At 30.4% G+C, this 20,114-nt stretch overlaps 1 protein-coding gene across 5 annotated transcripts in view; it reads right to left on the minus strand.

Annotated features, from left to right (window-relative positions):
- Positions 1 to 1,903: 1,903 nt before the first annotated feature.
- Pect (phosphoethanolamine cytidylyltransferase) overlaps positions 1,904 to 20,114 on the minus strand; it is a 63,214-nt gene continuing 45,003 nt past the window's right edge. For all 5 annotated transcript variants that reach the window (XM_012282063.2, XM_076534426.1, XM_076534427.1 and 2 more), the window contains one exon: positions 1,904 to 2,206. The gene's annotated coding sequence lies outside the window, so the exon portion shown is untranslated. The remainder of the gene's footprint in view (positions 2,207 to 20,114) is intronic.

Genomic DNA, 20,114 nt, shown 5'->3' on the forward strand with positions numbered 1-20,114 from the left:
GGGCCACCTCCTCAGCGGCCATAATGGAATAGGAGTGTCCAGACCAGGTCTACTGCGCATGCGCCCCGCCTACGCGGATACCTTCTACTCCGTCTACCTCCTACACTTTTCTGCGATCCTGTTACCAGGAGTAGCTTCTGAACCCCAACCGCTAGATGGCGCTGACTCAATTTTCCTACTCAGTTCATTTATTCCATACATTGACAACTGAATGCATTATACCATTGTTGTACTTGTATCCAAATGTTTGTAACCAACTGATTTCAATAAAAATCTGTATTAATAAAATAGAAAACTGTGTTCTTTTTTCAAAACCTACACCTTTCACCCTTTCCTCAATCCGATAGAAATGTTTTCAATACAACCGAAAATGCATCATATTTTAATAAAAGCATTAAAAAATAAAAAGATAAATATCGCATTTGACGGACTGTAAAATATATAACTATCTACCAATAGAATAGAGGGACTAGAAGGAATAAATTTCAAATTCGTTACCATAAAAAATATTGCGAAAATTTCCAAAAATCAGTTTTACAAAATAGAAGATGAAATAAAAATTTTGTATCAGGAGAACATAATATGCGAGGAGGTAGCACAAGATGCCACTTCCTGGAATTTTCATGACGTCATTTCCAAGAATTCTCGAAGCCGATTTTTGAAATTCAATTGCCCGATTTTAGAATTTGGTATCAGGAGAACATAATATGCGAGGAGGTGGCACGAATGCCACTTTCTAGAATTTTGATGACGTCATTTCTAAGAATTCTCGAAGCCGATTTTTTGAAATTCCATTGCCCGATTTTAGAATTTGGTATCAGGAGAACATAATATGCGAGGAGGTGGCACAAATGCCAATTCTTGGAATTTTGATGACGTCAAATTCCAGGAATTCTCGAAACTTATTTTGAAATCCCAGCCGCCGATTTTGAAATTTGGTATCAGGAGAACATAACATGCGAGGAGGTGGCACAAATGCCACTTCTTGGAATTTTCATGACGTCAAATTCCAGGAATTCTCGAAATTTATTTTGAAATCCCAGCCGCCGATTTTGAAATTTGGTATCAGGAGAACATGATATGCGAGGAGGTGGCACAAGATGCCACTTCCTAGAATTTTGATGACGTCATTTCTAAGAATTCTCGAAGCCGATTTTTTGAAATTCCATTGCCCGATTTTAGAATTTGGTATCAGGAGAACATGATATGCGAGGAGGTGGCACAAATGCCAATTCTTGGAATTTTTATGACGTCAAATTCCAGGAATTCTCGAAATTTATTTTGAAATCCCTGCCGCCGATTTTGAAATTTGGTATCAGGAGAACATAACATGCGAGGAGGTGGCACGAATGCCACTTCTTGGAATTTTGATGACGTCAAATTCCAGGAATTCTCGAAAATTATTTTGAAATCCCAGCTGCCGATTTTGAAATTTGGTATCAGGAGAACATGATATGCGAGGAGGTGGCACAAATGCCAATTCTTGGAATTTTTATGACGTCAAATTCCAGGAATTCTCGAAATTTATTTTGAAATCCCTGCCGCCGATTTTGAAATTTGGTATCAGGAGAACATAACATGCGAGGAGGTGGCACGAATGCCACTTCTTGGAATTTTGATGACGTCAAATTCCAGGAATTCTCGAAAATTATTTTGAAATCCCAGCTGCCGATTTTGAAATTTGGTATCAGGAGAACATAAGTTATAAGGAGGTATTTTAATTTTCTTTTTTTACTTTTATGTTTTACACGTCATTACTTTAATTCTTTTATTTTTCTTTTATTTTTAGTATATATTTTATTTTTAATATTAAATTATTTTATATTAATGGAAGGGATAGAAGTAAAGTACACATGTAATTCGTTTGAAATGTTTATTAAATCACTTTTTTTGCATACAACGCAGTTCAATAAATAAATAAATATAATACTAGTAATACAATATTAATGAAAACTATAATATAATACAATAATATAATATTACAATATAATATTCCATATAATACATAATACAATACTAATGAACATAGTAATCTATATTTTTTATCTTCATATGCTACATTGCGGTGAGATGTGAAGGATGTCTAATGGAACTGCATATTAACGTTCTTCAAAATCATAGTTCTCTTCAAATAATTAACCTCAATCTTCTTGCAATATGCGCTGGTGGATGGAGATCAGTTTCATGCCGCAATCTTGTATTTAATCTGTAATACATAAGACAAAATTCATTAGAAATTTATATAAATATCAAGTATGCATAATTCTATTTATATTATATATTTAAAATATTAAAATAAATATTTAAGTGAACGTATGTAAAAGTGCCATTGCATATAAGATGCATTATGCAATATATATATTGAGTCATGTTTTATCTCAAATTTGATATGAAACAGAAAAGAACTGCAGAAAAAATTAATTAATAGTATAAAAATTATTTTTCTACAACCTCAGTTTTACGCAGAATGTACCTATGTGTTAATAAGAAGAAAAAATATACACAGCGAATCTTATTAATAAACACTATAGTGTTATAGAAATTATTATTGTATATATTTGTATAAATTTTATTTATTTAAACTAATTAATTCCACTTAAAATGGAAGTGCATTTGACTTGTAATTATATGTACTTACAAAGTCCACGCGTTATTAACACGTTGACTGCTACAAGGAATCAGTTGATAATTTAATGAAGTAGGATTTTTATTTTTAATAAATCTAACCAAATATTTTTGCAATGTTTTATTATTGTCAATGAGGTGATTGAGACGGCACAATAAAACAGTTTTATCGAAATATATATGTAAAAAGTACTTTTAATAATAAAGAAAACAATGTCTACAAGCTACGCGCGTCGTTACATGACTGTCTCTGCGCCTCGAGTGTCGATTGACAGTCGATCTTTCCTCGACTACCGCCGAACGTTACCGACTCTTCCCGAAGTGACTCGTTCACCCCATAATGTATACACTTCGCTTACATATTTATTATTCATAATTCTACGTAATTAATACAAGTATTTCCACTGAGGTAAGTGAACAAGTTCTTAATAATCCAAACGACAGATTTGTATGGAAATTTAAACGTCATTCTCGTGTAGATAACGCGGCAACGTGTTAAATAATTATATTACAATTTTTCACGTTTTGGTTTATCGAGGAGCGACAAAATCGAAGCAAAGGCTGCGTTCATTGGCACTTTCAGGACTTTCCCTAAGGGCGAGGAAATTGTAAGGAGAAGCGAATTGGAAGGAGTCCAATTCGCAAAGTGGAACGAACAACGGAAGTGCGCCGTTTATGGAAGTGGAACGTGAAACGAGGATGGAATTGAGTTAATTCGATTTTCGGCCACGATTTTGCGACATCTGCACGGTGCTTCGAACCACGCAACTTTCGTTTCACAAAACTGTGATACCAACGTTACGGGATCAAGTTAATTCAATTTTCACCGATGATTTCGACAAACTGTTGAATAACTTTATGTTGCGTTGAAGGATTAACGTTCGAGTGATTTCGATTATTATCGGTGGTTATTGAATTAATATTTTGCAGACGAATGTACAATGTATTATAGGTTAAGAGAGTCTGCATAATTAATGAACTTGTGTATTATATATTTGATAAATATTATTTCGTTTTGTTGGTACGAATAATATGTAGAGAGTGAACAGTTAATTAAAATTTGGAAAATAAAGGATTTGGTAACTTCATAATTTAATAAAATAAAAATAACCAAAAATTATTATGACTATCAAATATACATAAAAATTGTAAATGTAATATTGATTTAACTTTTTATTTTGCTATAGTAGCTTAATATTAAGAAAGCAATTACTATGTACAAATATATGTAATATATTATAATATATTATAAAATAATTTGTGTAAATTGTACAACTTTAAATGAAATTGATTTAACTTTTTACTTTGCTATAATAGCTTAATATTAAAAAAGCAATTACTATGTACAGATATATGTAATATATTACATTAATATATTATAATATATTATAAAATAATTTGTGTAAATTGTACAACTTTAAATAAAATTGATTTAACTTTTTATTTTGCTATAATAGCTTAATATTAAAAAAGCAATTACTATGTACAGATATATGTAATATATTACATTAATATATTATAATATATTATAAAATAATTTGTGTAAATTGTACAACTTTAAATAAAATTGATTTAACTTTTTTTTGCTATAATAGCTTAATATTAAGAAAGCAATTACTATGTACAGATATATGTATATTTATATCAATATATTATAAAATAATTTGTAAATTCTTTCCTAAAACGAACAAAGACTAGAACAATACCCTATCGTTAAAATATACCTCACTCCGACCTCCTTTCTTTAACACAAATGAATACCAAGAAGAAATTGCATTTCTTTCATCTTTCAACCTAACCTAAACCAAAAACGAAGGAGTAAAGTTAGATTTAAAGAATCGACGATAAGATTGGAACCGCCCATCGGAACTCTGAAGAATTGAAACGAGCAGGTAAAAAAAAAATAAAAGAGATAGAAAGGTGGAAGATTATCTGACAAAGAAATCGACTAGCTGGTGATCGTATTCGCAGCCGATCGCCAGAGCCGGTTTCCGGTATATTCGATTTCCTGCACGCGAGTCGCTAGGAAATTGATTCGAACGATGCGCCCTCATCGTCGCTGCATTTCAAAGTTTGACTGGAAAAACGGCACCAACTGAAGGAATAAAGTTATCGAGGGCAAACCAACCGGAAATGCTACCGTTTCTTCTTCTAGGAACATACTTTTAACGCCATTTGACACTTCACCTTAATATTTACATAAATTTGCTTAATTATTCAATTCAGTTACTTTTTATGGACAATTTCATTAAAAGTTTTATTATAAAATAACCTTGCGTTCGTTACATTCATTTTTTTCTTGTGGAACGCAATTTAGGTTATGATAAGTGTACTTCGTAAAATGAGCGGGAAATTTAAAATGTGTATAAATGTAGTCACGAATTAACGGAAGTTAAGTATTAAAATTTTAGAATGGAAGATTTTCTTGGATTAGAAAAGTGGTATTTAATAAAGTGGCATGATGTTTAGAAAATAATAATATAGAATTAAAAGTTTAATATAAAGTTTGATCGATGACAGAAGTGCGCCTGTAAGACTGCAATGCACGAACGTATAAACGGTGTGTTCTTATAGGCGCTCCTGGATATATTCTTGATTCAAATAGTTAAAGCATGTACAATTCTTTAATTATGTAATGTATAATCTATAATTATATAATTCTATATAACTAAGTTTTTAAAATTCCAAATCGATAGATACACTACGACCTTTCCTCGACAACGTACGATTGAAGACTGACGTCCCGATGTTATTATTCTTCGCTGTGACCTCCGTTACCAGGGAGATCATATACCGACAAAATCTTGAAAAACTATAACGTACTTTCGAGATGTAATTATGTTTGAATCATGAAGGCATGTTGTAGTCATGAAGTGACACAGTAAAAGTGTATACTTCAATTGAAGAAAATAAATATTAGGGTATATAAACAGAAATAGCATTACAGTTTATTCGGTCACGCAACAAGACAAGTATCTGATATCTCGTGGGGAATGGTATAAAAAAGAAAAACAGTCCTTGAACGCTCTCAACCCAAAACAAGACACGAATAAATTGTATACAAATGCGGACAAATATTCGATGTCTTTCTTTTCTTGCTTCAATAAAATATGTAATTTAACATTCAGCTTCTTACACTGATATTTTAAAATTTAAAAACTTAGATTTGAAGATTTGAAAACTGAAACTTGAAAAAATTTATAAATTTAAAATTGAAATACTTGAAACTTTGAAATATACAAAATTTGAAAATTTAAAAGTTGAAAAATTGGGAAATGTATAAATCTAATAATTAAAAAATATAGAAACTTGAGAAGTAAAAAATTTAAATATCAAAAATTGAAATAATTACATTATTACTTGTTATAAATTCCTAAATTTATAGTTTAATAAAAACTGTAATTAGAGTAATAAATATAAACAACCAAATTCAAATATCATAACAATTTATCATTTGAAATTACAATTGTAACCGTACAACCGTAAATTACACTTTGTAACAGTTTTTCCTCCACTACCCTTAATTTATTTCATTACACTTTAATGAATGTACCTAATTTCAGTAAAAGTATAAAAGAGTTTCTGTTAAAGATAATTAAACGACAGCAATTTATTTTCTTCAATCGTTTGCGTTGTTCTGGATATAAATTGCAATTGCACCAAATTAACTTTTCATATTTTGCACAATTATCTAAGGTTTATTAAAATTGATAAAATGTAACTTGTAAACATTTCTAAATCAATTTATTAATATTTATGACATCTCCTAAAACAATTTACTGAAATTTGCAACATTAAAATCAGTTTATTAAAATTTATAAAATATCTACTTCTTCAATTTAATAAAACTTGTAAAACCTTCAAAAATTAAGTTAATGTAATTCTTCTATAATTTCTATAAATTTCTATTTCTATCTAAAATCCACTAAAATTTTACCAAACCTAAATTAGTATATAAAAATTAATAAAATGAATTCTTCAAAACGTAACTCATGAAAGCGCCATTAAACGCACCGTGACGATTGACGAATATCGGCCATAGAAATTACAGTAATGTGATCACATTAATTACTGTCATTAAATACTGACACGATTCAAATTATTCAATGATTGTACACAGATCTATACCGAGCACGATTTATGATCAACGATGATTTGCTTTTAATTTTGGGAATTATTAAACCACTGTTTCAATATATGTAAATAATTTCGGGTTCCAATAATTTAATTTTCATTTTGTAATATCGTTCGAAATTCATTAAAATCATTGCTCACTTATTACATGAAATAATTTCTTTGTTTAATAACATATAAACAACGTTATTTAAAATTTAACGGCATCTTAAAAGGATCTTTAGAAGTTTTGCACGATTTTCTGCTCTATAAATGCTTTCTTATCATCGTACATTCTAATTTTTTTGTTCCATTCTTCGCTACCTAATAACTGTACCCCTTATCTACATATCTATAACCCTCCCTTTTCCCTAGTCACGATAAAAAGTGATCACAAAGTAGAAAATTGCCAGCAACTTCATAAATATCGTTCTTACACGCGTTTCAACATAATCGTATTGTATGATCTTATTTGAAAGGCTATAGGAATTTTTTTAGTTGCAATATAACCTGGTGTAGTTAATAAATTAGCAAGTTAACAAATTTTTTGATTTATAAATTTTTGTATTGACAGGGTTATTGATTGCAAAAGTTTCAGGTTACGGGTTTTACGATTTTTATGTTCTAATATTTTCAAATTTAAAAATGATCAAGTTTCGAAGTTTTCTAATTTGCAAATTACCAAGTTTCTAAGTTTGCAAGTTTCAAAATTTCCGCGTGGTAGTATTTCCAATTTTTAAATTTTTAAATTTTTAAATTTCCAAATCCCAAATTTTCAAATTTCCAAATTCTTGAATCCCAAATTCTCAAAATTCCAAATTTTCAAAATCCCAAATTCTCAAATCCCAAATTTTCAAATTTCCAAATTCTCAAATCCCAAATTCTCAAATCCCAAATTCTCAAATTCCCAAATTGTCAAATTTCCAAATTTTCAAATCCCAAATTGTCAAAAATCCCAAATTTTCAAATTTCCAAATTCTTGAATCCCAAATTCTCAAAATTCCAAATTTTCAAAATCCTAAATTCTCAAATCCCAAATTTTCAAATTTCCAAATTCTCAAATCCCAAATTCTCAAACTCCCAAATTCTCAAATCCCAAATCCTCAAATTTCCAAATTCCCAAATTTCCAAATTTTCAAATCCCAAATTGTCAAAAATCCCAAATTTTCAAATTTCCAAATTCTCAAATCCCAAATCCCTAATTTCTCAATTTCCACATTTTCAAATTTTCAAATCACCAGCTTTCTAATCTCCTAATTTTCAAATTTGCGAAATTATATTATTTAACTCGTGTATCATTTAGCACATTTATTTATTAATATAAATAAATTTCTCATAAGTATTGTACTAATGAAATCAATAATATTAAAATAGTAGTATCTATGCGTATTTTCAATAGATTGTAATTCGACAATGTATTTAATTCATACTTACATGTCACCTGCTCGATACATGTATACATGTTGCATACATATTACATATTCCACACATAGCTATACAGAGTATTTATTTTACACTTGCATACGTACTTATTCCTTAAAAAATTTATATAAAATATTTATTTAATACTCGTATATTACATATTTATTCCATACAAAATTATATAAAAAATTTAATACTTGTATATTACGTATTGATTCAATATTTATTTAATACTCGTATATTACATATTTATTCCATGCAAAATTATATAAAAAATTTAATACCTGTATATTAAGTACTGATTCAATATTTATTTAATACTCGTATATTACATATTTATTCCATGCAAAATTATATAAAAAATTTAATACCTGTATATTAAGTATTGATTCAATATTTATTTAATACTCGTATATTACATATTTATTCCATACAAAATTATATAAAAAATTTAATACTTGTATATTAAGTACTGATTCAATATTTATTTAATACTCGTATATTATATATTTATTCTACACAAAATTATATAAAAAATGTAATACCTGTATATTAAGTATTGATTCAATTCATAGAATTATACAAAATCATCCACAACTTGTAAATGACATTACTTTATTCAATGCAAAAAAGGCAAAGTATCTATTTAAGACTTACATACAATAAATTGATTTCCCGAAAAGCCATCACGGAACTATCAGATACAAACACTATCACGATTAGCTGAGGCTTGTTTACGAAGCAATCGGTCAATCAAACCTTCCAAGTATTAATTGATGAGCACAGAAGGCGAGATAAACAGAGTAGGACAGTTCCACCTTAATGAATATTGATCTGTGAAGGTAGCCGATGCTCAGGCTAGAAGAAACTAGATCTGAATAGAGAATTTTGGTCCCTAGCGACTATAATGGGCTAGACTCATCGACCAGCCTCTAAGTAAGATAAATGAACCCTTAATATCGGTATTCTGCAACGGGTACGAATGGAACGATACAAACACGCTACGGTGTTCAATAGAGAGTCATTTTGCTAACCTAATTATCGTGGGTGATCAAGGATGGTTGATTAATCCTCTTGGTATTTTTGATAAAAAAGATGGGAATATTTTTCAGGAGTCTGAGAGTATTAGAAGTGGAATTTAGGGTTTTGGACAGTGAGGTACAGTCAGGTTTAGAAATTTGAAATTTGGTGAATTAGCAAATTTTTTAATTTGGGGATTTGAGAAAGTTGGGAATTTGGGCATTTGGTGATTTGAGAATTTGGGAATTTGGGAATTTGGGAATTTGGGAATTTGCGGATTTGAGAATTTGAGAATTTGAGAATTTGGGAATTTGGGGATTTGGGGATTTGGGGATTTGGGGATTTGGGGATTTGGGGATTTGGGGATTTGGTGATTTGAGAATTTGGGGATTTGGGAATTGGGGCATTTGGTGATTTGAGAATTTGGAAATTTGGGAATTTGGGAATTTGGGAATTTGGGGACTTGGGGATTTGTGGATTTAGGGATTTAGGGATTTGGTGATTTGCGAATTTGGAAATTTGGAAATTTGGGAATTTGGGAATTTGGGGATTTGTGGATTTAGGAATTTAGGGACTTAGGGATTTAGGGATTTGGTGATTTGAGAATTTGGGAATTTGGGCATTTGGTGATTTGAAAATTTGGGGATTTGGGAATTTGGGCATTTGGTGATTTGAGAATTTGGAAATTTGAGAATTTGGAAATTTGGGAATTTGGGAATTTGGGAATTTGGGGATTTGTGGATTTAGGGATTTAGGGACTTAGGGATTTAGGGATTTGGTGATTTGAGAATTTGGGAATTTGGGGATTTGGTGATTTGAAAATTTAGGGATTTGGGAATTTGGGCATTTGGTGATTTGAGAATTTGGAAATTTGAGAATTTGGGAATTTGGGGATTTGGGGATTTAGGGATTTAGGGATTTGGTGATTTAAGAATTTGGGAATTTGGGGATTTTTGAAATTTGGGAAATTTCAAATTTGAGAACTTAGAAATTTGAGAATTTTGGGGATTTGGGGAATTAGAAGTTTTAAAATACAGGGCCTTGAAGATTTAAGAAATTGGGAATTTTTAAATTTGGTAATTTGAATTTTTTGAGAATTACAGAATGTGTAATTTATAAATTTGTGAATTTTAGAATTTGACAATGTAAAAATTTAAGAATTTATAAATTTATAAATCTGAAAATTATAAAAAATTTGAAGAATCAAAAACTTGGAAATTTTACAACACAAAAGTTTGTCCAAAGGAAAATTAAAATTAAAAATTAGAAACTACACATACAAAATTTGCAAAATCCTAAAAATCTAAAAATTCATAAACTTGAAACGTTTCAAAAATTTGCAAAAATATCACCTACATATATTACCATTTCCCAATATATCCTAAATTCAAAATATTAAATAAACATCTAACAAATCATAATAAAGGTCTGTAATATCACGTCGACCTTTTCAAATGGAATATTTTAAGGAAGAATCCTCGGCATATAATTTATTTCTGTGTTCAAACATGATTCATGCAAATTGCAAATGTTTCTTTAAAAGGTCCTCGAAACGATTACACGTATGTGTAAGTAATAACGAAAGATGATATCACCGGCATGAATTGCCAGTGATGTCATCTACATGACTCGATTGATACATCATTCCTTACTAACTTTCTATATCAAATGCTTAAGAAATATCTTCGACTACTTAACAGATATCTTGATGACGATATCCTTAGCTGGAAAAACGAGGGAATTCCCGTTTGGGAATTTTCTCAGATAACTGGTGAATTTTTTAATGTAATTTAATGATAGTCGGTTTGAAAGTGAAAGTGGAATTTTTTGAGGGTTTAGAAATTTGGGGATTTTTGAATTTAGAGATTTGGGTTTGATGGAATTTGGATATTTAGGGATTTTTAATTATGAAAATGTGAGAATTTGGAATTTTGGAATTTTGGAATTTTGGAATTTTGGAAATTTGGAAATTTGGAAATTTGAGAATTTGGAAGTTTGAGAATTTGGAAGTATGAGAATTTGGAAATTTGAGAATTTGGAAATTTGAAAATTTGGAAATTTGAGAATTTGGAAGTTTGAGAATTTGGAAGTATGAGAATTTGGAAGTATGAGAATTTGGAAATTTGAGAATTTGGAAATTTGAAAATTTGAGAGTTTGGAAGTTTGAGAACTTGAAAGTTTGAGAACTTGGAAATTTGAGAACTTGGAAATTTGAAAACTTGGAAATTTGAGAATTTGGAAATTTCAGAATTTGGAAATTTCAGAATTTGGAAATTTGTGAGTTTGGAAATTTGAGAGTTTGAAAGTTTGAGAACTTGAAAGTTTGAGAACTTGGAAATTTGAGAACTTGGAAATTTGAGAACTTGGAAATTTGAGAACTTGGAAATTTGAGAACTTGGAAATTTGAGAACTCGGAAATTAGAAAACTTGGAAATTTGAGAATTTGGAAATTTCAGAATTTGGAAAGTTCAGAATTTCAGAGTATGTGAATTTTAAAATTTGCGAAAATAGAAACTCAAAAATTTGAATTTAAAAAATACCCAAATTCAACAACATCTAAACTAGAAAATTTTTAAACTTAACAATTTCCAAATTTGCGAATATCTAACCTTCAAAATTTAATAATTTGCAAATCCCCAACTTTAAAACTAGTTAAATCACCAATAAAACGTGCAGCAGCTATATAAAGATTAAAAATAACGAGCATAAGAAATATTTAACTTTCCTTCGACTGAGAAGTTCTTTTGATCAAGAAACGAGATTCAATGTTCATCGATGAAGATGCGTTGAATGTTTCCTAGACTAGCGCATCAAAGTGCCATTCATATTTTCATCTTTCTGCTTAATTAAGTTTCTCCTTGATCGTGTTAAACTCATTAAATGAACTTTGTGAGACGAGACGGCTCCCGTTGCTTCGAGAATTTCTTCGTACTTTTCCGAGACGCGAATCATCTCCTTTTATCAAGCTCCTTATTCTCCATCGATTTGAATTTTTCATTTCTGGTCTGACTATTTTAACCTTCTTCATAAATAAGCTTGTGTTCGATTGTTAGAATGGTTTATATTTACTGATTTATTTATTGTTGTATAGTTTGTATTACATTAATTTTGTTATAAGGAAGGTTTTTGTGAACAGTCTCGCTATATAGCACAACGATGTTTCTGATAAGGCTATAGCATCAGAGTGTATAAAGATATTTATAAATATCAAATTGTAAGATTTGAAAATTTAGAAATTTGGAAAATAAAAAATTTTTCAAGCTTTCAAGTTTTCAAAATTTTCAAAAATTATTTTTAAGTTTAATAAATTAAAAATTTCATATATGTCACTTTTTAAATTTCAAATTAACAAATTTTTAATTTACAAATGTAGAAATTTAAAATTTCATTCATGACTAAAAAATTGAAGAAACATATACTTGTATATAAAAGTAATTCAAATTTGGCGCCAGAAGGTTAAAATTTTTAAATTCTACAATGTGAGTTCTATAATACATATACAATAACTACGTTTAATATCCTATCTCCATCCTAATAATTTCTAAATTATTATACACAAAAATTGTATAATTTTCAAGCTTCAGTTTTGTGGCGCCAAATTTGAATTACTTTATTCTTGCAAAAAAATTTACTGAAAAAAATAATAATTGAATCTCAAACAATTCTAATGCATATTTAAGTTCTATTTATTCTTTCAAAAGAGATTGGAATAAAATTTGCTGAAATAAGTCAAGTCGTCTACGGTTCTCGTTTTCTCGTTAAAAAGTGTTCGATGGAGTTGAAGACGACGGAATTGAACGGCATAGTTCTCGAGGTGTCCCGTTTCTTCGAGTCGATCGAATTCATAACGAGGGATATATAGTGCTTGTACTTACATTCGTGTTTGGATTTCTACCAACGCGTAAGCAGAACTTTATTTAAGGCGTTAGATTATTCGTTCGTACAAATATTATATTACACATACCGATGTCAACTCAAAAACGTGAAGTCTTGTAGAATTAGACTATAGTTTAGTTAAAAATAATGTATTTTTTAGTAGAAAAAGAAATATATGGTTTCGAAGGTTATTGAAGTTTAAATAATTCAAATTTCGCGCCAGAACAGACTCAAATTATGCCACTTTAGTTGTACATGTAATTGTATATTTAACTCTGTTAATTTAAAAATTTTATGTTAAAATTGTTGTTGTTTCAAATATTTTTTTTTCTTTGATTCCTGGATGTACATATATTGCAAAATTGAAAAAGTATATGTAAGAAATTAATTCGAATTTAGCGCGCGAAATTTCAAACTTATAAATGACACAATTTGAATTATTTGAGATATGTGTAATTGTATATTTACGAGTATAATATGAATGTTTATATATATTAAAGTTAAACTAAATAAGTATACAGAAATGAAAATAAATAAAAATAGTATATACTTTATGAAATATTTATTTTGTCGAAAATATGGACTACAAACATGAGTAATAGCATAAAGTTGTACTAGAAAAAGGAACAAAATGGAACAAGGCAAGAACAACAGGAAATTACACGGTGAATTAATTACGTGAACAAGTGGCCAGCAGTCGTAACGATCGACCACAAAAACCACAAATTTCTGGGGTACCGTGTGGTAATTGCGCGAGTAAAATCGCATAAAATCCACATGTCGACCAAGAACAAAGTAACAACATCCCAAGGTCTCAAAACACCATAGAACCTAAATGTGAAAACTCAATAATTCCAAAGTCTGAAAACGCCATTCCCAAATTTTTAAATTATATAACTGCAAAGTCTAAAAAAACTAAAATATCTAAATTAAAAAATTCTAAGAAAGTCTGAAAACTCCAAAGACCCTAAGTTTCAAAATTATACAATTTTTAAGTCTGAGAATTCTGAAAACTATTAAGTTTAAAAATATTACAATTCCAAAATTCTAAGGTCCCAAATTTCCAAATTTCCAAAATTCTAAATTTCCAAATTTTCAAAATTCCAAAATTCCAAAATTCTAAATTACCAAAATTTCAAATTCTCAAGTTTTCAAAGTCTCAAATTTCCAAATTTCCAAATTCCAAATTTTCAAATTCCTAATTTTCAAATTTCCAAATTGCCAAAATTCCAAATTTCCAAAATACCAAATTTTCAAAATTCCAAACTTCCAAACTTCCAAACTTCCAAAATTCCAAATTACCAAAATTTCAAATTCTCAAGTTTTCAGTCTCAAATTTCCAAATTTGCAAATTTCCACATTCCAAATTCCAAATTTTCAAATTCCTAATTTCCAAAATTCCAAATTCCAAATTTTCAAATTCCTAATTTCCAAAATTCCAAATTCCAAATTTTCAAATTCCTAATTTCCAAAATTCCAAAATTCCAAATTTCCAAATTGCTAAAATTCCAAAATTCCAAATTTCCAAATTTCCAAAGTTAAAAATCCCTAAATTTCCAAATTCCATCAAACCCAAATCCCTAAATTTAAAAATCCCCAAATCGCAAAATTCAAAGGCAAGATCCCGCACTTCAAAAACCGCAGAATCCCAAATTTGCAAAACTGCAAAAGTCCTACATCTTCCAACAAAAAAATGTATTACAATTAATTATCAATGACCCACAAACTTTTCAGCGTCGTTTCCACTACAAACTTCACAGATCTCGCTCATACACTCAAAAGAAAATTCACTATCAAAAAGTTCAACGAAAAAACATTCCAGCAAAACCAAAGAAAAATTTTAGTACATCAGGATGTTATCGACACGCGTTCATCGGTTATCCAAATATTTCTTCTGCAACAGAAAATGAAATCTGTTACAATTTTCAGTTTTTTTTGCTTGCGAAAGTTCCGCTCTGTGCGCATTCGGCGAAATTTGATACAATCTTTGCATATAGAGAACCGTGTTCCGGGGAAAAAACGAAAAACGCGACGGACGTCATGACAAGGAAATATCTACTGTATTTTGAGTAAATATTTCGAGGAAATGAAACGCGTTTAAAATTGTTTCATGGAAATTTCTCTTTCTCTTCGTTTTAAAAAATCTTTGAATTTAATTTAAATCCTCGTCTTTCTACCTTTTAACTGTTTCGTCAGCGTTGAGAACTTTCTGCATTTAGTTTAGAAGCTTGTGTGAAATGATTTATAAGATAACTGTGATACACTATGATGACTATGATGAATATGATGAATGTTGATGAATATGATCAATAAGATGAATATGATAAATGTGACCATTACGATGAATGTTGATGAATATGATCAATAAGGAGAATATCATGAATATGACCAATATGATGAATGTTGATGAATATGATCAATAAGATGAATATGATGAATGTGACCATTACGATGAATGTTGATGAATATAATTAATAAGATGAATATGATTAACATGACCAATACGATGAATGTTGATGAATATGATCAATAAGATGAATATGATGAATATGTCCAATATGATGAATGTTGGTGAATATGATCAATAAGATGAATATGATTAATATGACCAATACGATGAATGTTGATGAATATGATCAATAAGATGAATATGATTAATATGACCAATACGATGAATGTTGATGAATATGATCAATAAGGAGAATATGATGAATATGACCAATACGATGAATGTTGATGAATATGATGAATATCGTGAACACGATGAATATGATAAATATGGTCAATATGATGGCTATGATGTATATGATGAAATATGAATATGATGAATGTATTGAATATGTTGAATATGATTAATATAATGAATACGATGAATATTATGAATATGGTGAATATGATGACGGGTGCGATAACTATGATGGCCATGGAAATGAATGGTGCTGATAAGTATGATACCTATGACAATTATTATGATAGTTATGCCAATCATAATATGATAACCATAAGAATCATATTCATAACCATCAGAATCATCACCACAATCATTATGGCAATTCTAATGACCATAGTTACGATTAAAATGGTTATAATAGCTATGACGATAATTCTGACGACTATGATGATGATTCTAGTAACTATGACGACTATGTTGATATCAAGATAACTATAATAGCTCTAATTACAATTATAACGTTTACCACTATGATTATGATAACTTCAATAGTTATTATGATCATAATAATTGTGACTACTATAATATAATGATTTTATGATTACTATAATGTAATGATGACTATGATAATATCTATGATAACTACAACAACTACAATAATGAATAAAAAATTGTGTGACCTATATTTACATCTTTTCATCTATTATTGCACAAAGCAAGAGAACGAAAAAATTGGAGCTTCAATACAAATATTTGTACGGAAAATAATATCTTGAATATATATGTATACATACGTATATAAGCATGATTGTTGTTTTGTAACGTGCTTCACTTGTTTGTAACAGAGATATTTTTAGAAAATAATACAGGAATGGAACATGGCAACCTTCAAAAATAGTTCATGACACGGTTTGGAAAATTTCTATGGATCTTCTTTCGATACACGCGTTTACCTGGTATGGGTAACTTATCTATTGTTCCAACGAACTTTTCATCATCCTATTGTTCGTTTCTTTTATTCCCGGACAGTAAGCAAAGAAATTCGGCCGAACTAAAATACGCGGATCAAAATGCACCAAAATATGCTTTTAATACTTGATATTATATAATTAATATCATAAAATGATTTTCGACAGATTTTAATTCGTAGCCTAACTCGATTCGAAGTTTTTAAGCTTAATTTAGATTTAAATTAAATATGTGTAAACAATAAAATGTATAAAAAAATAAATGTGCAAACGTGCAATAAAATTTGGACATTGTTTTATATATAGCAATTATTCTTCACTTAATATAATAAATGTGAGCAGCTTCGCGCTTTTATTAATATAAATGGTTATAATTCTGTACACACATGAAACAAAAGATATATATATATATAATATGTATTCGCAATCGATCGTTGATGAACACGTGCTTATGGCTACGCGACCACGAGGTAAGTGAGACGATACACTCGCAATTTCCGATCCGCGAGGTAGCCAGCGGAAATCGCGAGTCTACTAGAACCTTCTCGATGCTCCCTTAACCGCGCTATTCAAAGTCGACGCAAACCACTATCAATAAATTATAGTAATCAGCAACCAGTTAGTTAGGTACCCAGTTATCTAGTTATAGTGAATAATAAAATATTAATAAAATTTTTCCGAAATTATTATAACACTACTATAAATAAAAATTCCATAGTGTAGTCCTCGCACAATTCCTTAGCACGTTCGAATTAAATTCGCTGGTCAAACTGCGAACAGCATTGTGTTTTAGCGAGAATTTCAATCAACATTGCAAACACAGCAACGTGAAATTATATCGGTGAATTACGAGCCAGTTGGAGGTTGAAAATGAAACTAAACCAACGTATTAAGAGTAAGACAAGAGCAAAGCAACAAGCAACGTTTTCATCCGTTACAGTATTACTGGCTGTAACACGGCATGATGGTACACGCCCATAGAACGCGGCACTGTGCACCCTGGAAAATGTACAACGCCACGTGCTAATTATACCATAACGAGCAACACGGTGCATCGCTTGTACGAGTCGATAATACAAGCGCGTTTGTCTTTACGCGATTAAAGACGAGGTTGGATCCCGTGTGTTATAGTCTGGTTCCTCGAATAAGTACAATTTTAATTTTGTATGATTTATGGGATGTAGTTTTGGGGTTCAGGGAGTTTGGTGGTTTTGTAAGTTAGGGATTTTGGTATTTGGTGGTTTTGTAAGTTTGGGATTTTGGGTCTTGGTTGTTTTGCGATTTAGGGATTTCGGGTTTTGATGGTTTTGTAGTTTGAGCACCTTGGGATTTGATGGTTTTGCAATTTAGGGGTTTTGGAATTTTTGGTTTTGCGATTTAGAGATTTTGAGAGTTGGTGATTTTGCAATTTAAGGATTTTAGAATTTGATGGTTCTGCAATTTAGGGTTTTTGGAATTTGGTGGTTTTGTAATTTGGGGATTTGGGGATTTGGTGGTTTTGCAATTTAGGGATTTTGGAATTTTTGGTTTTGCAATTTAGAGATTTTGAGAGTTGGTGATTTTGCAATTTAAGGATTTTAGAATTTGATGGTTTTGCAATTTAGGGTTTTTGGAATTTGGTGGTTTTGTAATTTGGGGATTTCGGGATTTGGTGGTTTTGCAATTTAGGGATTTTGGAATTTGGTGGTTTTGCAATTCAAGGATTTTGCCACTTGGTAGTTTTATAATCTAGGAATATTGGAATTTAGTGGTTTTGCTATATAAATTTACAATTAAAACACTAAACCACTTGAAAAATTTAAAATACTTGCAAGCTTAACAATTTGAAAACTTGAAAACTTAACATCTTGAAACCTTAACAACTTGAAAACTTAACAACTTGAGAACTTAATAAACTTGAGAACTTAACTGCTTGAGAACTTAATAAACTTGAAAACTTAACAACTTGAAACCTTAACAGCTTGAGAACTTAATAAACTTGAGTACTTAACAACTTGAAACCGTAACAGCTTGAGAACTTAATAAACTTGAGTACTTAACAACTTGAAACCTTAACAGCTTGAGAACTTAATAAACCTGAGAACTTAACAACTTGAAACCGTAACAGCTTGAGAACTTAATAAGCTTGGAAACTTAACAACTTTCAAACTTAACAACTTGAAACCTCAACAACTTTCAAACTTACTAACTTGCAAGCTTGAAACCTTAACAACTTAAGAACTCGAAAACTACATAACATGAAAACTTGATAAATAAAAAATGGAAACGCGGAAGTCCGAAGGTCCATTCTATTCCCCATCTAATTACTCGAATGGATGTGCGCGAACGATAAATCAGCAGTCACGACATCGAGCAACAGTGCGAATGACGGAAACGGAAGTTTTCCCGTGGCTGTTGCGATCAGAGCTCACAACTTTCCCCGCCAGGTTCCCTGGCTGGTCCTAAAGTGATTAAAGTTTTTGTTTCAACTGACTCGACCTTGTTCGACGGCTACTTTTAATTAAAAGAATAGTAGAAGCTTCTTGAAAAGGGTACACGAACTTTGCTACTGTGAGGGGTTGAACTTTCTTTCGGATTATTAAGGATAATTATATTGTTCGGTGATATGATTGCTTTCAAGCTTTTTTCCTACGTTATGTTTAATCTGATTATTAGTTATGAATGTATATGAATTGGTGTTAGATAATTATAGTACTTTAAATTATGATAGAACTTGTATTAGGATTTTTTGGTAAAATGTTATGTCTTCAATGGTGGAATTGATCTATAGGAAATTTTATATACAGGGTGTCTCATAAGTAGTGTAGGTACCTGAAATGCGGAGTAGCTGACGTGATTCTAAATAAGATTTCCCTTTGCAAAAATGGGATTTGAAGCTTCGTTTTTGAATTATTAAGGAAAAACACGGACCAATCAGAGCGCGAAGATTATTACGCGTTGGATTACTACGCGTTGGTTAACTACGCGTTAGATTACCACGCGTTAGATTCCTACGCTTAGAATTACAACGCGTTACATTACTACGCGTTGAATATCCACGCTCTGGATAACTACGCGTTGGATATCCACACGTTGTATTACCACGCGTTAGATTACCAAGCATTAGAGTCCTACGCTTAGAATTACCACGCGTTGCATTATTACGCGTTGAATTACTACGCGTTGAATATGCGCGCGCTAAATTACTACGCGTTGGATATCCACACGCTGTATTACTACACGTTGTATTACTGCGCGTTGGATTACTACGCGTTGGTTAACTACGCGTTAGATTACTACGCGTTAGATTCCTATGCTTAGAATTACCACGCGTTACATTACTACGCGTTGCACTACTACGCGTTGAATATCCACGCTCTGGATTAATACGCATTGGATATCCACACGTTGTATTACTACGCGTTAGATTACCACGCATT

This window comes from Megachile rotundata, chromosome 8, assembly GCF_050947335.1.
Source record: "Megachile rotundata isolate GNS110a chromosome 8, iyMegRotu1, whole genome shotgun sequence".
NCBI lineage: Eukaryota > Metazoa > Arthropoda > Insecta > Hymenoptera > Megachilidae > Megachile > Megachile rotundata.